Below are 27,926 nucleotides of genomic sequence, written 5' to 3' on the forward strand. Positions count from 1 at the left end.
TGGAGTCAGAAACATAGGTCCATACTATATACACACAGTTTCCGTCTGTCTAGCCTATGTTTCAGAAGGTGTTTTTGATCTTGGGAGGCGACCTGTGTGAGGATCTCCCCTATCTTCATCTACAAGTGGAGGACATGTTTGGACTCACCACACCACAGCTCCCGGTGACGCGGCTCAGCGTACTCACAGCGCCTACGCACCGCCTCCTGCTGCTCCTACAGGGGACACGGAGAGCCCGCCAAACACATGCAATAAACCTTAGCACATGCAAGCTCATTCTCATTTTCACACACACACACACACACACACACCACAAAGCCACCCATCTCTGTGCCATATTGCATCTCAAACTTGTAGAAGAGGGCCCAGGCGTCTCCCAGGTCTGGCTCAATCTTCACTGTTTTCAGGAACCACTCTCTGGCCTTAGTAAGCTTACGCTCGCTCTAGAACAGCCTGCAATACCCAATTCCCCTTCAAATTTTGACTAAGATGTTGACAGAGAGAGAAGAGATAGTGGGAATGTGTTGTACTGGTAGAGTGAAAGCAAGGAAGAAGGAGGGAGTTGGTAATATTAAGGATCAGGGTTGGGGTCAATTCCATTTCCTTTCCAGTCAATTCAGTATACTGAAATTCCAGTTCCAATTCCAATTCCTGTCAATGCTTTTCAATTAAGAAAATGTGGAATTACTTTACGAATTGCCTGGAATTTATTTGGAATTGACCCCCAAACCTGGAAAGGATAAAGAAAGGAGGAGTTTGTACTACTGAAAGATAAGAGCAGAGGGGGGGGTGGAGGGGGGGGGGGGGGGTGGAGTTTGACCTACTGAAGGAATGAAAGCAGAGAGAGGGAGAGTTTATCCTACAGAGACAGTACAAAAGGGGAAGGATAGCATAAGGATAACAGTGAAAAGTAGAGCCAAGAGGAGGGGAGATGGTGAGAGAAAAATAATCTATCATACTTGGCAACGTCAAGCAGGATGTGTTCACACTTCTTCAGAGCTTCAACACTCTTAGTCTTCCTCTGGGGCAGGGCCTCAAAAAAACACTGCCTCAGCCCACAATATACCTACCACAGACAGACACAGAGAGAGAGACACAGAGAGACAGAGAGACAGAGAGAGACAGAGAGAGAAAGACATCTAAATGTAAGGCGTCATGAATAAAACACAAACAACTTCAACCTTCTGATATCTGACTAAACAGAGTAGAGTTTGAGTAAACACAAATGTATTGTTTATATTCCCTTCATTTACACAACTTTGCTACCCATAATTTTTCATTTTGAGTTGTCTGCATACAAACACTTATATGTGAGAAAATACATCTCACATTCTCAAACAGTGACAAAGCTAACTGGGACAACTACTGACTGGACCTGCACCAAAACCCCAGTGTTTTTCCCTTCATAGCTTGTTCTCCATCATCTTTTTAAATAGGGAGCCAATTTGTTTTCAGCACTTATTTCCATGACTGATCAAAACTCATTGTCTCATGACTCTCTTGTCCCTCTGCAGCAGACATGGTGAGCAATATGTTTCGAAAATCCAATCGCAATACATGTAGAATCGTGAAAATCCAATACATGTCATATCGGCACCGAAGTATCGTGATAATATCGTATCATGAGGCCCCTGGCAATTCCCAGCCCTAGAGCTCTGTAAAGATTGTATTTATTTAAGCAATAAGGCATGAGCATCCAGGAATTATTTTGTGAATAACAACCGACTAAGGGCTGTTCTTAGACCCGAGGCGAAGCCAAGGACCGGGGAAACAGTCCTTAGGAGGCCAGTAGAGGTGCGTGTGTCACGACTTCCTCCGAGGCTGCCTCCTCTCCTTGTTCGGGCAGGCTTCGGCGTTCGTCGTCACCGGCCTTCTAGCCACTGCCACTCCTCATCTCATCATTCCATTTGTTTTGTCTTGTTTATTATACACACCTGGTTCATATCCCCTCATCAGTACCTGTATAAGTGTTCCCTCTGCCCCCTTGTCTTTGTGTGTGATTGTTTATTGTGGAGGAGAGAGAAGCTCGGTGGAGCTCTGTGTATTTTGTATCGCCGGGAATATTCCCTGTGTGCCTTGTATTTTCCAGTGCGACTGTTTTGCGCACTGGAGTGTTTTCACGCATTACTCCGTAACTCTGTGGTTCAGAATAAATCCTGTTATGCTGTGATTTACCCTCCTGTGCCTGACTCCTTCAAAATCACCTCATCACAGCGTGGGTAAATTCACTGGGGAAGCCAAGCCAGAAAGAAGAGCCATATTACAACATATGTGTTATGATAATTGCGTTGTTTGCTCTATAACCTGTTAGTTCATATGCCTTTTGACCGTGATATATACCTAAGGCTGAGTGTCACGCCCTGGCTCTGGAGACTCTTAAATGTTGAGCCAGGGTGTGGACTTGTTATGTTTAGTTTTCATTGGGTCTGTTCTAGATCGTTCATATCTATGTTGGCCAGGGTGGTTCCCAATCAGAGACAGCTGTAGCTCGTTGTCTCTGATTGGGGACCATACTTAGGCAGCCTTTTGGCACTTTAGTATTGTGGGATCTTGTTCTGTATAGGTTTGTGTTGGTGAACCTTTATAATAATAATAATAATATGCCATTTAGCAGACGCTTTTATCCAAAGCGACTTACAATCATGCGGGCATACATGTTTTTTTTTTTGTGTATGGGTGGTCCCGGGGATCGAAACCACTACCTTGGCGTTACAAGCGCCGTGCTCTACCAGCTGAGCTACAGAGGACCACCTTTAGACTTCACGTATCGTTTTGTTGTTGGTGTAAAGTACTCATTAAAAGGATGTACGCCTATCACGCTGCGCCTTGGTCTGCCTCTTACAACGACCGTGACACTGAGACAATAAGAAGACACAATGGCAGAATAAATTCAACCTCACCTTTGTTTCATCACAAAACCGGAGAGCAACCTCTGTCTGGTGAAGTCCACAAAGCATATCGCATGTAACAAACAGTTACATGACCTATAGCATGGTCAAGAAAGTTAATGTTTCCGACATTTTCGGACTACTAAACAACTATTAATTTAATTAGAACCACAGGGAGTTACTGCAAGTCGCAAAGACAACAGGAGCTGCCTCCACTATTCCAGCACCATTTCAACTTCAACATTATCAAATCACCTCTGCTTAGTATAATACAGTGACAACTAAAAGATACCAAAAACAATTTAGTCCAATCAACGTAAGCTAAATATGATGTGGCTGTCCATGGTTCTGATTTGTGTGTGTGTTTGTGTGTGTGTGTGTGTGTTCGTGCAAGTAGAGAAAACATGTTGACTCACCCTACTTGTAGAGAAACAACGATGCCATCCTCCTCTCTTTCATGTTGACGAAATGGTCTATGACTCTGTCATACAGTACATGCTTTTATTTTTGTTGTCCTAGGCTACCTAGCTAAAATGCTTGCTCGCTAGCCTAACTTCCTTTCATGGGCAACGTTAGCTAGTTAACATTAGCCTTCTACATCTAGCTACATATTGAACTTCCATCCTCTCAGTCTAGGGGCACAATGTATTTTAAGGTTGGATCAGAATCGCCATTATAATCACTGGCCAGTATTTTGTGCATACAATTGTTTACATCCCTGTTAGTGAGCCAAGCTAACCCATCCACCTGACAGGTGTGGCATATCAAGAAGCTGATTAAACAGCACGTCCCCACCTTGTGCTGGGGACAATAAAAGGCTTTTTCCACAGATGTCTCAAGTTTTGAGGGAGCATGCAATTGGCATGGTGACTGCGGGAATGTCCAACATAGCTGTTGCCAGATAATTTAATGTTCATTTCTCTACCATAAGCCGCCTCCAACGTAATTTTAGCGAATTTGGCAGTACATCCAACCGGCCTCACAACCACAAACCACATGTAACCAAGCCAGGACCTCCACATCCGCTTTCTTCACCTGCAGGATCGTCTGAGCAGCTGAAATGACAGCAAACTATGTGCATTTTCATTTGTTTTACCTTTGTTTCTATTGCCATTTCTTTTGATATATCCACTTGAATGATCCTGATAAATGAATTCGCCTGACTCAGAGAAGCTGTCAGGCTCGTCACGTTCATATGCATGGTACGGTGGGGAAAAAAACGGCAATATGTTGCACATGTAGGAGATGCAGACAGCAAGGTTTAGACAAACCCCAACTGTTGCAAACCAAATGCTAGGCCAGTAGCATGGGGAAATATTGTCTATATGCTTTTTTCAATGGGAGATGAAGTTTATAAATTGCCTGGGTTGGCTGTGGGGCAGTGGTTGCACATTGATAAATCAAATGGAACTGTTAACAGGCATTACCTATCAACCAATCAGCATCCAGGATCCAAACAACCGTTTTATAATTAATAATTTTTAACAGTAATTTGGTTTGTTGCATTCCTAACTCACAGAGTTAAAGGACTGCGATGAAAAGTATGTTTGTTTGGCTTGGCTAGCTAGCTTGTTGGCTAATGTTGGGATTTGTATATCTAATGCAGCACCAGTGTTTTTGTTACACCTGCCGGTTCCTAAAAGGATAACAAGGCCTGCATGCAGTGTCCTGAGATGGCTTTTCCTAACCACTGCCGCTGTGTGGTGGCTTTTCTGGCGCTCTTCAGCAGCCGAAGCATCACCCAGGTGGGTGCTACACTGTTTCTCTAGCTGTGGGGTCATTCAAATCAAATCAAATCAAATCAAATTTTATTGGTCACATGCGCCGAATACAACAGGTGCAGACATTACAGTGAAATGCTTACTTACAGCCCTTAACCAACAGTGCATTTATGTTAAACAAAAAAAGTAAGAATAAAACAACAACAACAAAAAGTGTTGAGGAAAAAAAGAGCAGAAGTAAAATAAAGTGACAGTAGGGAGGCTATATATACAGTAAAATAAAGTGACAGTAGGGAGGCTATATATACAGGGGGGTACCGTTGCAGAGTCAATGTGCGGGGGCACCGGCTAGTTGAGGTAGTTGAGGTAATATGTACATGTGGGTAGAGTTAAAGTGACTATGCATAAATACTTAACAGAGTAGCAGCAGCGTAAAAAGGATGGGGTGGGGGGGCACTGCAAATAGTCCGGGTAGCCATGATTAGCTGTTCAGGAGTCTTATGGCTTGGGGGTAGAAGCTGTTGAGAAGTCTTTTGGACCTAGACTTGGCACTCCGGTACCGCTTGCCGTGCGGTAGCAGAGAGAACAGTCTATGACTAGGGTGGCTGGAGTCTTTGACAATTTTGAGGGCCTTCCTCTGACACCGCCTGGTATAGAGGTCCTGGATGGCAGGAAGCTTGGCCCCAGTGATGTACTGGGCCGTACGCACTACCCTCTGTAGTGCCTTGCGGTCAGAGGCCAAGCAGTTGCCATACCAGGCGGTGATGCAACCAGTCAGGATGCTCTCGATGGTGCAGCTGTAGAATTTTTTGAGGATCTGAGGACCCATGCCAAATCTTTTTAGTCTCCTGAGGGGGAATAGGCTTTGTCGTGCCCTCTTCACGACTGTCTTGGTGTGTTTGGACCATGATAGTTCGTTGGTGATGTGGACACCAAGGAACTTGAAGCTCTCAACCTGTTCCACTACAGCCCCGTCGATGAGAATGGGGGCGTGCTCAGTCCTCTTTTTTTTCCTGTAGTCCACAATCATCTCCTTTGTCTTGGTCACGTTGAGGGAGAGGTTGTTGTCCTGGCACCACACGGCCAGATCTCTGACCTCCTCCCTATAGGCTGTCTCATCGTTGTCGGTGATCAGGCCTACCACTGTTGTGTCGTCGGCAAACTTAATGATGGTGTTGGAGTCGTGCCTGGCCATGCAGTCATGGGTGAACAGAGAGTACAGGAGGGGACTGAGCACGCACCCCTGAGGGGCCCCCATGTTGAGGATCAGTGTGGCAGATGTGTTGTTACCTACCCTTACCACCTGGGGGCGGCCCGTCAGGAAGTCCAGGATCCAGTTGCAGAGGGAGGTGTTTAGTCCCAGGATCCTTAGCTTAGTGATGAGCTTAGAGGGCACTATGGTGTTGAATGCTGAGCTGTAGTCAATGAATAGCATTCTCACGTAGGTGTTCCTCTTGTCCAGGTGGGAAAGGGCAGTGTGGAGTGCGATAGAGATTGCATCATCTGTGGATCTGTTGGGGCGGTATGCAAATTGGAGTGGGTCTAGGGTTTCTGGGATTATGCTGTTGATGTGAGCCATGACCAGTCTTTCAAAGCACTTCATGGCTACAGACGTCAGTGCTACGGGTCGGTAGTCATTTAGGCAGGTTATCTTAGAGTTCTTGGGCACAGGGACTATGGTGGTCTGCTTGAAACATGTTGGTATTACAGACTCAGTCAGGGACATGTTGAAAATGTCAGTGAAGACACTTGCCAGTTGGTCAGCACATGCTCGGAGTACACGTCCTGGTAATCCGTCTGGCCCTGCGGCCTTGTGAATGTTGACCTGCTTAAAAGTCTTACTCACATCGGCTACGGAGAGCGTGATCACATAGTCATTCCATTTGATTTCAATCACTTTCTGACTGCACCCCTTTTGATTTGAATGAAACCTTCCATACATGTAAGCCCACGGTAGAAGTGGTCAGAAAGTGACTATATGGACCTAAATGCCAAAACATTCAGGAGATAGAGGTGCTCAAAGTTGACCCATGTTGCAGTGGTCTGTGAGATTGTGTGGCTGTGCTAAAGCACTAGCCTATGTCAATCTACTATCCCCCATAGTACAAAAGTTGACCTATGCTATTGGTCAACTATTCTTCTGTGCAATAAATAAATATTCCAAACATACTCTGGGACAGTTTAGCTTAACATTTTGATAAACTATTACGCCATTTCTTCACATTATAATCACAGCAATGCGCACAGGGCAGTAGCCTATAAACGCAAATGTTCCAAAATGCAATCAATTAGCGGGAAAACACTGTTCTCTAAAGTGAAGGCAAATGCGATTATGCATGTAATGCATATTTATGTTGAAAATTATCTTCCCCAAACTTGAAACTTATGCACAGCCTATGTATGCCTATGTATGCCTGTTAGGTTCTACACTGGTTATAAAGCAGATTAATGTGCTTAATTTTAAGGAATTATTTGACCACTTTAGTTGTGATACAAACCTTATCAAAACATATAGGCCTATGGGCTAGGTTACATGAGGTGTGTGACTATGATTTGAATAAGTCGCAAAAAAAGGCATGTGCTATTCCTTGCCTTACTGCACAAGCTGGGTATCATTCACAAGTGATAATACATAATCCACAAATGATAGCCTAATATTGTCACCCATCAGACTATTCTTAATTTAATGTTGTCTTTACAAATACTAGAAAATATATGTGTGAAATTAGCCCTAGGTGTACATATACTTTTGTATATATAGTATATATTGTATATAAAAAGAAGAAGAAATGTATGCACTCACTAACTGTAAGTCGCTCTGGATAAGAGCGTTTGCTAAATGACTAAAATGTAAAATGTAAAATGTAGCTACTAGAAGTAACGCGTTAGTAAACCCGCTACAATCATGCAGTATAGTGTACAATTAGCAAGAATTTGAGCAGTTACACCGGCGGACCCAGGTGGCAATAAATTAATAAAACCAAAAGCTTACCTTGACTTGGAAGAGTTCCAGTGTTGGATAGCTGGGTGATTAAAACTTATTGAAACACCATTTTACTTTATTAGAATTGTCTTTGATTTGTCTAGAAACAATATCTATTCAGGAATTTATAAATTTTTGTCCTTTTCCCCAGACAGCCATAGACAAATGTCATTTCCATCACATCATTAAACATCAATTTTAGTTGAAAATGAAATATCATACAATTTATTTATAACACATTTCTTATACATTTGTACATCAACTTGTATTGGATATCATTTTAGGTGATATTTTAAGGTTTTCCTATTAATAATTCAACACGATGCCTGAATGTATAAACTTTCCTTTGTGACAGCTGAAAACATTTATCATGAAAAATATGATATTTCCACCCAACCCAACATTTTGATCAACAACCATTGTTAAACATTTAATTAATATAAGACAAAGTAAGATTCCAAAAGTAGCCGATGGGCAGAGCTCATGGAAGTAGGCCAGTGTTTTTGAGAGATGGGCCCAGATAGCAGAGGGGTCATGCCGCATAGAAGAACTCAGTGAGCAGAGTGAAACTGTATAATTTGTGGTATATCCAACACAGGTGTGGAGGGTCACCTGCTTGTGAGAATCACCAAAGTGAACTACCTGGATATCTACACAAGTAGTTCTCTGCAAAGTCAATATTCACAATGATCTTTTCTTTCCTCAGATTCTCTTTTAATTCTCTCAGTTTTAAGTATTGGTGTCGAATGGTGTACACGTGTTTCCCCAACTTCTCCTTCAATCCTTTGGAGAAGTCCTCCAGTAGAATCTGCAGTGTGCCTTTTCTTTTACTGTCAAATATACAGTGAACTTCTCCATGTTTCCCTCTTTGTTTTTCTTCTCCCTCGCTTCAGCTTTGTTTTTCTTCTCCCTCGCTTCAGCTTTGTTTTTCTTCTCCCTCGCTTCAGCTTTGTTTTTCTTCTCCCTCGCTTCAGCTTTGTTTTTCTTCTCCCTCGCTTCAGCTTTGTTTTTCTTCTCCCTCTCTTCAGCTTTGTTTTTCTTCTCCCTCTCTTCAGCTTTGTTTTTCTTCTCCCTCTCTTCAGCTTTGTTTTTCTTCTCCCTCGCTTCAGCTTTGTTTTTCTTCTCCCTCGCTTCAGCTTTGTTTTTCTTCTCCCTCGCTTCAGCTTTGTTTTTTCACTCAAGCCACCAGCATCAAAGTCAGATGTTGTAAGCTATTTTGCTTGGCAAAGGGAGCACTCTCTGTATATGTACTCTTTCTTCTGGTTCTCACAGCACAAAGACTCAATAAGGTTCTCATTGTTGTTGCAGCTGATCCCTTTGTGGTACTGTAGTTTGTCCGCCATGAACTGGAGTTTGGCGTGAGTTTTGCAGAGGCGTGTGTCCCTATCCTGGACTGTTGGCTTGACAACCCTTAAAGGACGTATTTTGCAGAATTCATAGTAGGACATTTTTCTCTCTGAATATTCACTCTTAAACTTCTGATAAAGGTTCTGAATTGCACAATTCAAGAAGCGCTTTTGCTTTTTCTTCTTTTTCCTCGTTAGTGTGTCCGTTTTCCATGTTGTTGCTCTACTGTTGTCATCGCGTTCATAGAATCAAGTGATTTTCTCTTCTGTGGCTGTGCTAATTCTGTAACACTGCATTAACCTGGAGTATTGAAGACTTCCTGGCCTGTTTTCATTTGCCCTCATTGCTTTTGCTGAAAATCCAAATTCTCTGTTTGCGGCTTTGACCAGGCCTTACTTTCTCAGGATGTTGCCTCTGAGCATTTTTGAAGCCACTCGTTTGTCCTTGGCACTGCAAATGTTTTGATACTTTTGCTTTAACTCTGCAATGATGGCATTTTGAAACAACAAAATCCTTAGTTCTACGAAGTTTCCTTCATTTGCTGTTTTGTCTTTGGGGAATCTTGTCTCTCCATTTTCTTCATCAGTCGATCATACCTCTTTTTTTGTATTTCTCAGCTTTCCGTAAAGCATTATCAAGTTTGACATTTGTCATGCAAATATCTCTGTATGTTTTGAGCGACCGCTTCCACCCTTTTTCCTTCCAGCAAGTATTCGACTTTTCATTTCTGTTGCAGAAGATGAGGAAGTGGTATCAGGGTGTGCATCCGGGTCACAGAAGTTAGGGGCAGGTATGTTGGCCTCATGTTCTGGCTGAAAGTAATCTGGTGACTGAGGTGGTGTGTTGCCTGATAGATAGGTCTCCATTGCAACTGTTCTCTTTAAAATATGTCTTCTAATTTATTTTTCGTTGGTTGTATTTCCATAGCCTTCTCTTGATTCTTTGTTCTCCCTTTGAAAGCTCAGAGATAGATTTAACTTCTCCCTTCTCTTTTTTTCTTCCAGTATCTCTCACTGTCTTGTAAATGTTCCTGTTTTTTCAGACGTTCTGTCATTTCCACCACAGTTAAGTTTGTGATGGAAATGACTGTGATGGAAATGACGCTTCTACAGTTTGAGAAAAAGGACAGCCTGCTTAGCATGCTTTGGCTAGTATTACATCCAGCATATAGTTTACACTAAATACATAAAATATATTTTAAAAACATCAAAATCCTACCACAAATTAAATAATTATAGCCTGTTTGGAAATTACTGACAATAAAAATATTCACTACACAAGCAATATTTACCTAGATTCTTCTTCAACTTCTGGACATCTGTCAGTGTTTTGAGGTGGATGTGGTGTTGGAGTCAGGCGCAGGACACAGAAGCTTAGTCCAAACAGACTTTACTTGTCAGCAAATGACAAATACAAAATAAAGGGCCTCAAACAACGGAGGCGAGCGATACGCAAAACAATGCGTAAAAAACTCAACATAAGCGATGCGCAAACAGTGCGTCAATACACTTAATAACAAGAATGCAAAATCCAAAACCCCAACGGACAGGCGTACAACAACACACAACTACAAACAAAACCAAAGGAAACTTATAGGTGACATAATCAGGACAGGATAAGACACAGGTGCACCAAACAGACAAAACCAAACAAACACAGAGAACATCCAACGGTAGCAGCTAGTACTCCGGGGACGACGAACGCCGAAGCCTGCCCAAACAAGGAGGAGGAGCAGCCTCGGCGGAATCCGTGACAACATCACATCTGGAACAACTGTCCGCTGCAGCCATGTGCTTCAGTGTCACAATAAGTTTCCATGGTAACTAACTTAACAATCTCTTGAAAAAAAGTTATTAAATGAGGAATTTGTCATGTGGTGGAAATGACACCACTACCAAAGGACAGGTATACTCACAAAAAGGGCATACTCACAAAAAATATTGATATAGATATTTATTTCATTGACTTTTTCTCTAGTAGATAACATTATAAAATGTTGTAGTTATTAATGCTTTCTCATAGAAAAACATAGTAGAAGCTCAAAAGTCTGGGTCAGGGACAACGGCAAAACAGTGAAATTGAGGTATAAAATGCGACTGAAAAGTAGCCAAAATACTTGATAGAAAGGTGATAAAAAGGTCTGGGGTGATTATAATGTGAACTTAACATATAAAGAATATCACAAAAACGGACCCAGGGGACATGGAAGTGTCCGTAGTTGCAGAATCACCCAGCTATTCATAGCCAGCTAGGTGACATAGCCTCCCACTCTGTTTGAGCTGTGTGTTTGAGTAGGCTGAACTAGCTAGCTGCATTCACTAGCTAAGTACAGTGGGGAAAAAAAGTATTTAGTCAGCCACCAATTGTGCAAGTTCTCCCACTTAAAAAGATGAGAGAGGCCTGTAATTTTCATCATAGGTACACGTCAACTATGACAGACAAATTGAGGAAAAAAATTCCAGAAAATCACATTGTAGGATTTTTTATGAATTTATTTGCAAATTATGGTGGAAAATAAATATTTGGTCACCTACAAACAAGCAAGATTTCTGGCTCTCACAGACCTGTAACTTCTTCTTTAAGAGGCTCCTCTGTCCTCCACTCGTTACCTGTATTAATGGCACCTGTTTGAACTTGTTATCAGTATAAAAGACACCTGTCCACAACCTCAAACAGTCACACTCCAAACTCCACTATGGCCAAGACCAAAGAGCTGTCAAAGGACACCAGAAACAAAATGGTAGACCTGCACCAGGCTGGGAAGACTGAATCTGCAATAGGTAAGCAGCTTGGTTTGAAGAAATCAACTGTGGGAGCAATTATTAGGAAATGGAAGACATACAAGACCACTGATAATCTCCCTCGATCTGGGGCTCCACGCAAGATCTCACCCCGTGGGGTCAAAATGATCACAAGAACGGTGAGCAAAAATCCCAGAACCACACGGGGGGACCTAGTGAATGACCTGCAGAGAGCTGGGACCAAAGTAACAAAGCCTACCATCAGTAACACACTACGCCGCCAGGGACTCAAATCCTGCAGTGCCAGACGTGTCCCCCTGCTTAAGCCAGTACATGTCCAGGCCCGTCTGAAGTTTGCTAGAGTGCATTTGGATGATCCAGAAGAGGATTGGGAGAATGTCATATGGTCAGATGAAACCAAAATATAACTTTTTGGTAAAAACTCAACTCGTCGTGTTTGGAGGACAAAGAATGCTGAGTTGCATCCAAAGAACACCATACCTACTGTGAAGCATGGGGGTGGAAACATCATGCTTTGGGGCTGTTTTTCTGCAAAGGGACCAGGACGACTGATCCGTGTAAAGAAAATAATGAATGGGGCCATGTATCATGAGATTTTGAGTGAAAACCTCCTTCCATCAGCAAGGGCATTGAAGATGAAACGTGGCTGGGTCTTTCAGCATGACAATGATCCCAAACACACCGCCTGGGCAATGAAGGAGTGGCTTCGTAAGAAGCATTTCAAGGTCCTGGAGTGGCCTAGCCAGTCTCCAGATCTCAACCCCATAGAAAATCTTTGGAGGGAGTTGAAAGTCCGTGTTACCAGCGACAGCCCCAAAACATTACTGCTCTAGAGGAGATCTGCATGGAGGAATGGGCCAAAATACCAGCAACAGTGTGTGAAAACCTTGTGAAGACTTACAGAAAACGTTTGACCTGTGTCATTGCCAACAAAGGGTATATAACAAAGTATTGAGAAACTTTTGTTATTGACCAAATACTTATTTTCCACCATAATTTGCAAATAAATTCATAAAAAATCCTACAATGTGATTTTCTGGAATTTTTTTCCTCAATTTGTCTGTCATAGTTGACGTGTACCTATGATGAAAATTACAGGCCTCTCTCATCTTTTTAAGTGGGAGAACTTGCACAATTGGTGGCTGACTAAATACTTTTTTTCCCCACTGTAAGTGAAAGTAAAAAATGGTTTTTCATATAGCTAGCTCTCTCTCGCTTCTCCTTCATTTTTGAAGAAATTAATTTGTTCAAAACTGTTAAACTATTGTCTTTCTCTCACTTTGAGTCAGCTACTCACCACATTCTATGCACTGTAGTGCTAACTAGCTGTAGCTTATGCGTTCAATACTAGATTCATTCTCTGATCCTTTGAGTGGGTGGACAACATGTCAGTTCATGCCGCAAGAGCTCTGATAGGTTGGAGGACGTCCTCCAGAAGTTGTCATAATTACTGTGTAAGTCTATGGAAGGGGGTGAGAACCATGAGCCTCCTAGGTTTTGTATTGAAGTCAATGTACCCAGAGAAGGACAGAAGCTTGCTGTCCTCCAGCTACAACATGGTACTACCCTACAGAGTGCTGTTGAGGCTACCGTAGACCTTCATTGCACAACAGTGTGTTTTAATCAAGTATTTGGTGACGTGAATATATTTAGTATAGTTTTATCCATAAATTATATATTTATTGATGTTTCACTATTTAAATGTTGTATGGTCCTCCCCTTCCTCCTCTGACGAGCCTCCACTGCCCTCAACCCTCCCTGGTTGTAGGCCTCTCTGGCCTTCTCATTGTGCTCAGACTGCTCTTCAGTGTTTCAGAGCCTCGGTATACGCTTTGATGTTCCCCAACACCCACTCCGGCTTCACTGACTTCATAAACACCTTCATAGGGACAAACACACACTTTACATTCACTTTTCATCTTAGTCATTACATTAGAACACTCCTATCCTCAGTAACAACATTTCAATCTGAATAAAAGCATGCAAAGAAATAACAAACAAATACATTTATGGGACAGGAGTAGGCAATATTTACATTTACCAGACGCTCTTATCCAGAGCGACTTACAGTTAGTGCATACATTATTCTTTTTTTTTTTTTTCATACTGGCCCCCCGTGGGAATCGAACCCACAACCCTGGTGTTGCAAACGCCATGCTCTACCAACTGAGCTACCTCCCTCCCAATATAAAGACAACATGTCAGACAGCCATTTTTAAAACATAATTAATATAATGTTTCAAGCCTGCCAGTGCCAACATCCTCAGGCATAGCCTCAATCCATGACAGTTTCTGCCTTCAACATTCAACAACATCACATTGTTACTTTGTCTGGCAAGGAAATAATATGCTGAATACAGCAGTCAACCTCGGCTTTTCTTGCCAAACAAGGGCATTGATCGATTTCCCGGTGACAGACAGCACTATGGTGGTTTCCCATCTAGTTGTGAATCTAGCAAGCCTGGGCATGGATGTATGGAGAAGACTCCTATTGTATAACGCCCCATTAACTTTATATAATACTTCCTCCCAAAACAAGAGTCTATCTGAGGTCAAGTCCATCTCCATCTCACCCTTACCAATTCCTGCTGTTCTGCCTGACTGAGAGTCAACCCCTACACACCTAGCACAGCCACCAGCTTCCAGATTGAAATTGACCTTTTATAGTAAATGACTGAGGAAACTGTGTGCGCGGTTATAGGCTTACTGTATATTATATCTATCTCCCATTGGGCCATTCTGACTAGGCTAAATATCCCCTTGGGGCCCTCAATCTCTTCTTTAACCCGCCGTCGCCACTGATGTTGTGCAAATTAAGATGGATGACTATCTGACTCGCTCTGATTCACCTCATTGTAGCAGTAGAGGAGTCTTGGCTGAGGCTAACAGTTAAAGGTTATAGCTACATACAGAGGAGCAGCTATAACCTCATCACTCAACTCAAATCCCTGTCAACGCTCACACATGTGAACGTGCACACACCATCTTATATATCCTCCATCACACACCCGCTCATTCCCGTCCGCTCACTCACACACCCAAGCACACTCACCCTGGTAGTAGGAGCACTGCTCCGACCTTCGCCAGTAGCCGATGGGCTCTCTCATATTCATTATTCTCAGACTCCAGCTTCACAGCAGCCAGACATATCTCCTCACTGTTAGGGTTAGCCTGGACACAAAGGGAGAAAGGTGTTTTACTTGTACCAAATCTTGGTTTGGACTTTGATGTGTACCCTATTGTTATGAAGAAAGATAACGTTGGAATAAGCATGTTTACTCATTCTAGCAAGCTCATTGTTCCTCTCTCACCTGGAAGGCCAGAGCCAGAATGCTGCAGGCAGCAGGCACGTCCTCAGCCAGCCACTTGGACTTGGCCCCATCAGCCACAGGACTTCAGCCTTGGGACAGTGAGCCACCACCCTCTGCAGCAGCGCCTCCAGAGACTCACTGAGATGGGGGGGTAACAAGGAGGGAGGGAGGGAGGATTTAGATAGTATGGAGAGGTAGAAAGGAGGTGATAACGAAAGAGAAAAGCGGGAGTTAGAGGGAGATGTGGGGAAAGATAGAGGGAGAATAAACCAGGTGCGGAAGAGGGGGAAGAGTGAGAGATTTAGTAAGTAATTGAGAGAGTATGAGAGATAAGAGAGGCTTTGAAACAGTGATTGATCACAACTAAGCAAACGGGATCATTAAGAGGGTGTATATAATCACTATTATCCATACATTAACACAAGACGGACACCTAGATAAGCGACCAATCAAATTAATTGGCTTCTATTGAGTCACCTGCCAATAACAAATTGCCACAGTGAAGATATCCACTCCGAGATACTCTGGTTTACAATGCATGTAGTAATCAATAGGCAAAGTCATTTGATTCAACTTAGTCTGTTTCCAACACACACACACACCTGGCGCTGTGGTTCTTTTCGAAGTAAACTGCCTTGAGCCACACACTCATTTTGCTGGGGAACATCTGCAGGGCATGGGCATAGATGGCAAGGGCACACTCCAGCGTCCCATGGGACACACACTGAAACACAATAACAGTTACGTTACACACTCCACTACAACACACACCAACACCCCGTGGAAGACATTGAAATAAAAACGAATTACAGATAATGTATCAAACTGTGGATATACCATATGTTCCTAAAGTCATCTGAGTATTGGGTATTTGGGATATTTGGGCCTGGGGTAGTGAGAGGTCACAGGTGAATGAAAGGTGAAAGGTCATTCTTATGCTCTCTGCACCCTCCATCCAGGTGTGTATACAGTCTTCCTCGATGCCGATTCAAATTATCGCCCGGATCACCGCCTGGCACGCTGCCATGCTGCCTACCTTGTCAAACTCCTCCGCACACTGGAGACGAGGAGGGAGGGGCAGAAAGAGGGAGAGAGTGTTAAAGAAGGGTTTGAAGGAGGGACAGAGAGGGGTGAGGAGGGGAGGGAAAATGAAAAGACTTGAGGGAGGGGAGGGAGAAGAAGAGGGAGAAACATTTGAAATGGATGGGGGACGTTGAAAGGAAGGCCAGGAGGGAGGGGGAGTTGAGAGGAATATAGAGAGAAGGAGCAGAAGGAGGAGTTATGTTCCTCTTCTCTCAGTCTTCCTTTCCTTCTATCAATAGTCCAAGCTCAATAGCAGACAATAAGCTCTCAGTCTCACTGCAGAATGAGATGTTTTTCCACCTTTCTCCAAACGTCAAATTTAGAAGTTGCAAAAACAAGTGCCTATTACTGGGATTGAACACACAAACCCTCGGAGCCGGAGCTCATGGCTTACGCCCATCCACAATGCCCTAGCAAAACCCAAGCATGCAGTACTTGATGGTAATAGTGCTCACTGTTGAGCATGGGGGGGAGCGAGCGAGAGCGAGAACGAGAGAGAGAGAGAACTTTTGACCCATGCCTTGCACAGTCAGGCAGGCCAGTGGAATGGTGAAGCCACTTGAGTGAAGAGGCCTATAAAACTACAGAGTGATTTACAGTGGGGAAAAAAAGTACTTAGTCAGCCACCAATTGTGCAAGTTCTCCCACTTAAAAAGATGAGAGAGGCCTGTAATTTTAATCTTAGGTACACGTCAACTATGACAGACAAATTGAGAGAAAAAAAATCCAGAAAATCACATTGTAGGATTTTTTATGAATTTATTAGCAAATTATGGTGGAAAATAAGTATTTGGTCAATAACAAAAGTGTCTCAATACTTTGTTATATACCCTTTGTTGGCAATGACACAGGTCAAACGTTTTCTGTAAGTCTTCACAAGGTTTTCACACACTGTTGCTGGTATTTTGGCCCATTCCTCCATGCAGATCTCCTCTAGAGCAGTGATGTTTTGGGGCTGTCGCTGGGCAACACGGACTTTCAACTCCCTCCAAAGATGTTCTATGGGGTTGAGATCTGGAGACTGGCCATATTACAGGCCTCTCTCATCTTTTTAAGTGGGAGAACTTACACAATTGGTGGCTGACTAAATACTTTTTTCCCCCACTGTATATGGCAACATCATGTCCCCCATCCTCTTACAAAACACAAGCAGGGATCCTAAACTGGACATCTTAAATCATCTCTGATTTATTGGTGGGTAGACCTTTAAATAAACTGTGCTGAGGGAGAATTATGACATGATCTTTTCTCATATGAGATGGATCAAGCCAGTGTTTGATCTGGCTCTGCAGTGCGAACTCCCTGTGCTCAAAATTTCCCCCCTGTGCACTCCAATATACTGTAACTTCCATCCCTGTGTCAGAGAACAGTAGATGGGCCACTGTACATCCACTTTACTTTAGAGCCAAGAAAGGCCAGAGGGAAAAGAAGAATAAATAAAAGAAGGAAAGGAATTTGAGAGATAATTGCGGTCAAAGTCCTGGTTGCGAAACAGTAAGTGCAAGTGAGGTTGAGGTGATTTGCACAGAACTGCACAGAGCTCTGTAAGACATCAGTCACTGACCTGCAGTACCCTTGTGAGTAACTGACACACACACACACACACACACACACACACACACACACACACACACACACACACACACACACACACACACACACACACACACACACACACTGTGCAGTGTTTGAGTGCAGTCCACCGCTGCTTGTTTTGTGCTGTAGATTACTCTTTCACGCCAGCACCTCTGAAGAGAGGGAGTGACTGTAGTATCCTTTTACAGAGTGATGTCAGGGGCAACACAGAAAACATTTGGGTAAAAGGTGAAGAGAATTGTCAACATAAGACTGGATTAGAAGTTTAGAAAATGCTGGGTTGCAGCGGAAGGCTTTTGGTTTATGGCTGCAGGAGACTGTTTTGTTTATTCAGTGGGTCACAGAAAAATACCAAGAGCTGGAAGTGGGTCACACAGCACTTTGACGCACACCTGTGTTTCCTGCTCTAGATTCTCACCACTACACACATACACTCCCTCAACCCCTCGTACCTGTATCCACTATTCTCTGTTGATCTCGACCCCGTTGGCCCTGAGTGATGTGATGGCTCTGTCGATGGTCTTCTCCACCATTTGAGTGTTCCCTTTGGCCTCCTCCAGCTTGGCGGCAGTGATCCAGATGTGACAGTCCATTGGGATGTTCATCCTGGTCCTTGTTCACGACACGTCTAGCGTTCTCATACGATCCAACCGCACCAGCCACAATTACACAGGGATAGAGGGAGGGGGAAGAGGGGGCAGGATGGTGAGGGAAGACAGAATTGTATGAGACTGGGTCTTCATGAGAATACTACACAATATAACTGTGGGTGTGTGTACCTCCACGTTGGTTGGACAGCACTCCACAGATCTGCTCAGCATGATCCTGGCATCCTCTGGCTCCTCCAGCTCTACAGCAGTCTTCCACAGACGCACAGACTTAGATACATTCTCCAGAGCTGTTGGACAGATATAGAGATGGGGTTACACACACACACTGTGTACCATGATCAAGCCAGTGTTTGATTCAGCTCTGCAGCCCTGTGCTTGACTTGACTCACATCACTGCAAAAACACTTGATTTCATAATGTAATCATGGCAATTATCATGCTAATATCAACACATTGCCTCATAGTCTGGAGAGGCACACCGTGATGGAGAAACACAGAAGGCTTTTTTCTTTCTCTGGTGAAATACAGACAGAGGGCAGCCCAGACATGTAGGCTGCTAACACTTTCATAGGAAGCACAACATCCATCTCTGTCACAGAGGTATGCTGCTGGGAACACCACTGTTTGTGTGTGTGCGTTCTTGTGTAATGGAGCAGGGCTCCCAAGCCACTGACACCATGACGGGGTGTAAATAGGGGTGTGTCATAACTAGAAGTGTCATTTGGGATAAGAAACGAATTGAACTGGAGCGTTGGTCTGTTTAACTATTTATTTCCCTCTTCTCTCAGTCTTCCTTTCCTTCTATCAATAGTCCAAGCTCAATAGCAGACAATAAGCTCTCAGTCTCACTGCAGAATTAGACGTTTTTCCACCTTTCTCCAAACGTCAAATTTAGAAGTTGCAAAAACAAGTGCCTATTACTGGGATTGAACACACAAATCCTCGGAGCCGGAGCTCATGGCTTACGCCCATCAGCCATCCCCATCCACAATGCCCTAGCAAAACCCAAGCATACAATACACTGTTGACCCTAATGGCGACGTCCTGTATTTAGGCACACAGCTCCCTCATGAGCTCCAGAAGTTTTAGGCACACAGAAACAACTCTACGGTTGTAAAGCATTTATTCAGACTGGGTTATGTTAAGGGTTAAGAGATTATCTGGTACATTTGTATACTTTTTAGCCAGTACTTCTGAAAGTAGTGCTCACGAGCCAAAAGTGGTCCCTGAAAATTGCATATTTTGTGCATATATGTGCATCACGTCATTGATCTCTCGCTCTGCTGTGTCTGCATCTAGCTAGCAGTCACTCAAATGGCGAGGGGCTGAAGCTAATTGGCTGAAACTCAAATTGCTAAGGGGCTTGCCCACATGGGGGTAAAATGTAAGGAACATTTATTTTTGCCTCTAGTGGACGGTTTTGATGCCAAATTCTACTTGAATCTGGAGCCTAGCAGTCATATCAATCAATCGTCATCACCAATGAGGTAAAGCAATTTGAGGTACAGTATATCATAAGCCTGTAGTACTGTGCAGGTTACAGACAGAGAGGCCTAGACTGATAATCTAATGCAGGGTAGTCAGGCCAGCCCTGGGGCTACTCACCTGATGTCTCCTCCGTGTGGGGATCATAGAGTTGAGGTCAGTGAGGTAACCTTTAGGATCCACCACCGTCTGTCCACTCACTGAGTCAGACACCTGAGAGGGGAGAGATGGAGGAGAGGAGATCAGCACATACCAGGAAAAGTGGTGCTGGCATAACATGCTTACTGGAAACTTTTGATACCATCTGATAGCATTTGATAGCATCTGACCAGTCCCTTCCATAGCATTTAGGTTGGTGCATAACAGTCAAACTAGACACAATATTTTAAGTCAGTAGGCCTAAGTGGTGTGTTACCTGGCTGAACCTCATGTCCATCAGTGTGTTCCTGGCCAATCTTCCTCATGTCCAGCTCTCCTGTCCCAGGGGTCATCAGGCTAGGGGTCATGCCCCCGGGGTATGGGCTTTCCAGACCACCTGGGAGGTTCAACTGTAAGAAAGAAATATGTGGATGGATAAAAAACAATAGGCTTGACTTTTTGGCATGGGGAGGATATGGAGAATGTTTCAGTGGTAGAAGCTGGCTCCTACTGGCACATAATGAAACTGCAACATGTGACAAAACTGTGTGAGAGAGACAGAGAGTATTTGTGTTAGGGCTGGGCGATATATCGTGAATACCGATATACCGGTATGGGCCCACATACCCGTATGGTTTTTACAATACAATCTATAAAGGTATTTTGATAAATGGAAAGTTCTACAAATTGTACCACTTCACTGTCAGTTTTGTCGTAGTTTGGTTGAGTATAATACCATCAGATTGGAGAAAGACCATTACAGTTTCTTGATTGCTTGAGCACATTTGTCCAAACAGAATTAACTTTTTCTAAACAATTAACACACAGCCCCAAACTGAACCACGTCGGCCAAAATGACACAATTCATTTGCAAAACGCATTAAGACTCTCAAAACATGAAATACATGACACAAAATCAACTACCTCCATCAAAACATACAACTTGTTATCTAATGAAAAGTTATTTCAATCAATCGTTGCACAATGGCCCAATAAATACTAACTCCAACTATCAATATACCCTACCATGGTTAACCCTCTTTTATATGTCTGTGCCATTTGTTGATACTATAATTATAGTATGCACTATAAAAGGCAAGTAAACACATTATCACAGAATGGGCTGTATTCTTTTTTTTACCAAAGATGACTAATGAAGAAAGAATGTCACTCAAGAGCCTGAATATCCAGAAACCAAAGGCTAATTGTATCTTTTTCCATTGTAACTGAGAGCTGAACTTCCTCTATGGGCCCCTCTACCTCTCCTTTGTCCTTGTCCTTGCCCTCTGCCTCTTACTTGGTCCATTCTTGCAAACAGCAACTCAGAGGTGACCTCTTTTATGCATGAATAAGGACTGATTGCTGCTTGAACAATTGTGCAAAGAAGTTTGGCACATGTGCAGAAGAGGTTCACATTCATGAGAGTAATTTGTATCAGCTGTGACCAAATGTTTTTATTTTGTTCGTCATGATTTACTTAACTGAGTTTTGCGTCTTTTGTAGAGAGTTGTGTTTACTGTTTTGCAAAAATGTGCTTAACATTTGTGTATGAAGGCAACGAGAAATTAAATACAGTTTTGCAAAATATATAATACTGTTACACTCATTAGGTTATGATGGAGATCAAGTGGACGCCCAGTTTCATTAAAAGTGTCTTAGCAATCATGAAAAACTGTATTCATTCATAACTCAACTTGTAATATTCAGAACATTTAAACACCGTAAAATACCACCATGCTGTCAAAAATGAGAAAAATATTGTGATATGATATTTTGGCCATCTTGCCCAAACCCAATGTGTTTGTGTGTGTGTGTGTGTTTATGTGTGTGTATGTGTGTGTACTAACCCCCTGCAGTGGGTCCACGGTGGTGTGCTTGACTCCTGTGGTCAGGTGTTTGGAGAAGAAGCTGTCTGGTATAGGGGTGAGTTTCTCATCGCGAGGGTTCCTCTGGAGCTTGTTCCTGGCATCGCCAACCTCTGGGATACTTAGCCACTCCTCCTTTGACATTCCTGACAGCTTCCTCTACAGTGTGAGAGAGAGAGAGAGAGAGAGAGAGAGAGAGAGAGAGAGAGAGAGAGAGAGAGAGAGAGAGAGAGAGAGAGAGAGAGAGGGTGTGAGAGAGAGAGAGAGAGAGAGAGAGAGAGAGAGAGAGAGAGAGAGAGAGAGAGAGAGAGAGAGAGAAACATATGATGTTATTAAATCAATGTACACTAAAAACAAATGTGCGATTAAAATCGGCAACAAGCAAACAGACTTCTTCTCTCAGGGACGTGGAGTGAAACAGGGCTGCCCAATAAGTCCAACACTATTTAACATCTACATTAACGAATTGGCAAAACATTAGAAGAATCGGCAGCACCTGGTCTCACCCTACACAACACTGAAATCAAGTGTCTGCTGTACGCAGATGACCTGGTGCTACTGTCTCCTACTAAGGAGGGGTTACAGCAGCATCTAGATCATCTGCACAGATTCTGTCAGACCTGGGCCCTGACCGTTAATCTAAAAAAAACTAATATAATGATATTCCAAAAAAGGTCCGGAAATCAGGATGACAAATATAAATTCTATTTGGACACAGTTCTATTAGAACACACCAAAAATTACACATATCTAGGACTAAATATCAGCAACACAGGTAGCTTTCACATGGCTGTGAATGAGCTGAGAGACAAAGCAAGAAGAGCATTCTATGCCATTAAAAGGAATATTAAAATCGAAATTCCAATTAGAATCTGGCTCAAAATGTTCCAATCAGTTATAGAACCAATTGCTCTCTATGGCAGCGAAGTATGGGGTCCGCTCTCTAATACTGAATATACCAAATGGGACAAACATCCAATCGAAATACTGCATGCAGAGTTTTGCAAGACTGTATTGCAAGTGCAAAGAAAAACTCCAAATAACGCATGTAGAGCAGAATTGGGCCAATACCCCCTCCTTATTCGAATAGAAAAAAGAGCCATCAAATTTTACAACCATCTAAAAACAAGTGACCCCAAAACATTCCATCACACAGCTCTACTATGTCAAGAGATGAAACAAGAGAAGAGTCCCCTCAGCCAGCTGGTTCTGAGGCTCAGTTCACTAACCAAAACCAACCTCATAGAGCCTCAGGACAGCACTCAGAAAATATGGCCCAACCAAATCATCACAAAGCAAAAAGAAAAATATATCACCTATTGGAAAGACACCACAAAAAATCAAAGTAAACTTCAATGCTATTTGGCTCTAAACAGACAGTACATGGTGGCAGACTATCTGACCACTGTGACTGATAGAAAACTGAGAAAAACACTGACTAGGTACAGACTCAGTGAGCACAGTCTAGCTATAGAGACCGGTCGTCACAGGCAAACCTGGCTGCCCAGAGAGTACAGGCTGTGCTCACTCTGCCCCCGGGGAGAGGTAGAGACAGAGCTGCATTTCCTACTACACTGTGACAAATACTCAGACCTAAGAGAATCTTTATTTCCCAAAATTATCATTCAGTACAAAGAATTTGAAACTATAAAAGAGGAAGAAAAAATCAAATATTCATTGGGTGAAAAGCCAAAATGTGCAATTTTGGCAGCCAAATATGTGTCCTCCTGCCACAACCTGAGGGACAGCCAGTGAAAAGTGTAATGTAATGTCAATAATATTTCCTGTTTTGTTTTGGCTTTCATAGCAGGTAATGTGTCTTCTCAGTCATGTTGAGATTGGTCGACTACTATTGCTTTAATGTATTGTTATTCTCATTAATATTGTTGTTGTAGTTGCTGTTAATGGTAGTCCCATTTCCACTACTACTATTATTATTGCTGTTGGTCCCACCATTTTTGTTATATGTATACTTTGACAATGTAAGTAATTTTACTTGCCATGTCAATAAAGTCTATTGAATTGAATTGAATTGAATTGAGAGAGAGAGAGAGAAGTCCATTAAGAGATGGAAAATGTGTTTTTGGCAGATTTAAAGTTAGGACTGCTCGGAGAGAGTAGAGGAGAGTTGACTCTGTGGCCATGGAAACACAGTGACCAACCTTGAGGTCAGAGAACTGCTGCTGGACCTTGGGGTGCTCCATACGGTACTTCTTCATCTCATCCTTCTCCCTCAGCTCCCTGGGGTCCACACAGGACAGGCAGGGTTAACACAACAGAGCAGTAGTAACACACACGCACAGCCCTCAGGAGCAACAACACACACAAAACTAGACACTAATGAATATGTCTGTCTTCTCTCACCTCCTCTCCTTACATCGTTCATCCATCCTCGTCCAGAGTAGCGTCCTCGTCGTCTTTCTCATAGGGCCCACTGGAGACAGACTGCCAGCATAGCTGTTGAACTGAGAGACAGAGGAGATATGTTACAATACGTTGTGAGCTGAGCTTTGTCTGAGCTTGTCCTTGGGTGTTATGTATAAACAAGCACCCATTCATAGTTGGTGTCGTTCGAATCCTCTTCATCGTTTTCCTGGTTCGTCTTCATCTTGTCCCCCACCGTCCTCTGCCCAGGTGGAGCATGACGGTTGTCCACTGGGTTGTTGGCATCTCGAGTAGGACCATTATCAGACCGGGTGGTGATACCTGTGGCTTTGGAGAGAGAAGAGTTAGACAGCTAGAGAGATTCAACAACAGATAGATTAGAACATTATTCTTCAGTCCTGGTCCTGGAGACCCACAGTGTCTGCAGGTTTTCTGTTGCAGTCTGGTTTTGGAGTGTTTACATAGCTAGCCTAACATTGCACATTGCATTGGTGCAGAATTAGCTAGATAGCTAATGAGCTGAGAGCTGAGAGCCTAGAAGAAACAGGGAATGGGACCTAGCCCCTGACTAACCTAGCTGCAATTTTAGACGTATTGCATCTTTGTCACGTCTCCTCCCGTTGGTCTACTGAGCCACTGGTCTGAGCGCACCACCTCGGCAACACCGGAATGGAAACCCAATGCACCCTAATCACCTCCAGTGCACCTGCATCTCATCAGCACCCCTATTTAGCCCAGGGCTGTTCTGTATGATGTTGTGTGTGATTGTTTAGCTTCGTGTCGTTTACTCTTTCTTTGTTATTTCTCTTTATCATTGTTAAGTAAACCTTGACCTTGTTAATTCCTGCGTCTGCGTCCTGCCTCTCCGTATACTCAGTACTCGTCACAGAATCACACACCAAACGAAAATGGATGCAGCAGGATATTCCCATTGCCTCGACCAGCACCAGCAGCAGCTTGCCCAGTTGAACACCGCCATGCAGGAAGTGCTCCAAACTCTGCATAATCTGCCCAGCGCTCCGGTTCCACCTCAGGAAGCGGTGAGTGCCCCCAATCCACCTGTTCCCGTGCTATCACCCACTCCTGCGGGAACCCTCGCCCTACCGGAATGCTATGACGGTAAAACTACTAAATGTAGCGGCTTCCTGCTACAGGTTTCCCTTTATCTGGCGCATCAGCCTGGGGCATATCCATCAGACCAAGCCAGGATAGCGCTGGTGGTTTCGCTTCTTAAAGGAAAGGCGCTCGATTGGGCCATGGCAGTCTGGGAAGGAGAGGAGGCAGTGGCACTTCCCTACCCCACCTTCCTCGCTAGGTTCAGGGCGGTGTTTGATCATCCCACGGAGGGAAAGGACGGGGGTGATTGTCTCCTCCATCTACAACACAGAGAGGGGCCCGCGTACTCGAGAGGGGCCCGCGTCCGAGTACGCTCTGAGCTTTCGCACAGTGGCGGCGTCTTCCGGCTGGAATGAGCGTACTCTGCGCACGGCCTTCGGGAGAGGCTTACGGGAGGACATCAAGATGGTACTGTCGTGCACAATGAAAAGATGGTGGCAGAGGCCCCGATGTGTGCTCTCTCCATGCACCCAAACTTTCCACTCGCCGCACTTTCAAATCAAATCAAATCAAATGTATTGTCACATACACATGGTTAGCAGATGTTATTGCGAGTGTAGCGAAATACTTGTGCTTCTAGTTCCGGCAGTGCAGTAATATCTAGCAAGTAATATCTAACAGTTCCACAACATATCTAATACACACAAATCTAAGTAAAGGAATGCAATAAGAATATATAAATATATGGATGAGCAATGTCATTGTCAGAGCGGCATAGGCTAAGATGCAATAGAAAGTATAGAATACAGTATATACTGTACATATGAGATGGGTAATGCAAGATATGTAAACATTATTACGATAGTATAGAATACAGTATATACATATGAGACGAGTAATGCAAGATATGTAAACATTATTAAAGTGGCATTATTAAAGTGACGAGTGTTCCATTTATTAAAGTGGCCAGTGATTTTTTAAGTCTGTATGTAGGCAGCAGCGCATCTGTGCTAGTGATGGCTGTTTAACAGTCTGATGGCCTTGAGATAAAAGCTTTTCTTCAGTCTCTCGGTCCCAGCTTTGATGCACCTGTACTGACCTCGCCTTCTGGATGATAGTGGCTCGGGTGGTAGTTGTCCTTGATTATCTTTTTGTCCTTCCTGTGACATTGGGTGCTGTAGATGTCCTGGAGGGCAGGTAGTTTGCCCCCAATGATGCGTTGTGCAGACTGCACCACCCTCTGGAGAGCCCTGCGGTTGTGGGCGGTGCATTTGCCGTACCAGACGGTGATACAGCCCGACAGGATGCTCTCAATTGTGCATTTGTAAAAGTTTGTGAGGGTTTTAGGTGACAGGCCAAATTTCTTCAGCCTCCTGAGGTTGAAGAGACGCTGTTGCACCTTCTTCACAGTTTGTCAGTGAGATGTACGCCGAGGAACTTAAAACTTTCCACCTTCTCCACTGCTGTCCCATCAATGTGGATAGGGGGGTACTCCCTCTGCTGTTTCCTGAAGTTCACAATCATCTCCTTTTGTTTTGTTGATGTTGAGTGAGAGGGTATTTTCTTGACACCACACTCCGAGAGTCCTCACCTCCTCCCTGTAGGCTGTCTCATCGTTGTTGGTAATCAAGCCTACTACTGTTGTGTAGTCTGCAAACTTGATGATTGAGTTGGAGGCGTGCATGGCTACGCAGTCATGGGTGAACAGGGAGTACAAGAGGGGGCTGAGCACACACCCTTGTGGGGCCCCAGTGTTGAGGATCAGCGAAGTGGAGATTTTGTTTCGTACCTTCAGCACCTGGGGAGTGGCCCGTCAGGAATTCCAAGACCCAATTGCACAGGGCGGGGTTGAGACCCAGGGCCTCAAGCTTGATGTGCTTGGAGGGTACTATGGTGTTGAATGCTGAGCTATAGTCAATGAACAGCATTCTTCCATAGGTTTTCCTCTTGTCCAGATGGGATTGTGCAGTGTGATGGCAATTGCATCATCTGTGGACCTATTGGGGCGGTATGCAAATTGAAGTGGGTCTAGGGTGACAGGTAAGGTGGAGGTGATTTGATCCTTGACTAGTCTCTCAAAGCACTTCATGATGACAGAAGTGAGTGCAGACACTTTCACATCCACTTCCTCTGAAAGCCTCTTTACAACCTGACTACAGGGAGATCCTGGTTTTCTCACAAGCTTCTTTAACTTTTGCAAAACATTTTCATACCTGAAGGCACTGAAGGAGTCCAGGTCCCCATGCACCCTGACGTGTTGTGCAAGATGCACAAGGTTGTGGACATTATAAGAGAGGGACATCACGCCATACAGCTCCCCAAAGTGCTGAACAAACAACACAAGAGCCTCGTTCCCATAGTCTGTGTACTCCTCAAGCAGTGCCTTGTTCGACAGGATGAACACTCCAACAAAGAGAAGCAAAAAGTGCTGGTACACTGCGGTATGTAGGAGGTCTTTAAGGAGCACAGGACCGGTAAAGAGCAAGAACTGTCGAAATGTGTATGCTTTTCATTGGTCTAGCTCCTTTAGGGACCTCGGCCTTCGTGTAAACTCCACTGCCACACTTGTCCTGATCTTAAGGAGTTTTTCAGTGAGTGTCCTCACCTGAAATCCCGAGAGCCTGCAGGCCAGTGGTTGCCTCATGACACCCAGGCAGACAAGATGCATGTAGTCTAATGGGAACCCACTGACCAT

General features: G+C 43.8%; 1 pseudogene across 1 annotated transcript; it reads right to left on the minus strand.

The window, feature by feature from the left end:
- Positions 1–61: 61 nt before the first annotated feature.
- On the minus strand, positions 62–27,926 carry LOC311147579 (pre-mRNA-processing factor 6-like; annotated as a pseudogene). Its single transcript has 19 exons — positions 27,837–27,926; positions 24,342–24,527; positions 24,155–24,255; positions 23,953–24,031; positions 21,773–21,949; positions 20,203–20,335; positions 19,908–20,000; positions 19,269–19,297; positions 18,446–18,589; positions 18,144–18,338; positions 15,950–16,069; positions 15,615–15,736; positions 15,013–15,150; positions 14,754–14,872; positions 13,531–13,580; positions 8,863–9,002; positions 960–1,066; positions 327–453; positions 62–215 (listed from the first exon to the last, which is right to left on the minus strand). The product of its transcript is annotated as a pre-mRNA-processing factor 6-like (transcript).

This window comes from Coregonus lavaretus, assembly GCF_964263955.1.
Source record: "Coregonus lavaretus genome assembly, chromosome: 20".
NCBI classification, from domain to species: domain Eukaryota; kingdom Metazoa; phylum Chordata; class Actinopteri; order Salmoniformes; family Salmonidae; genus Coregonus; species Coregonus lavaretus.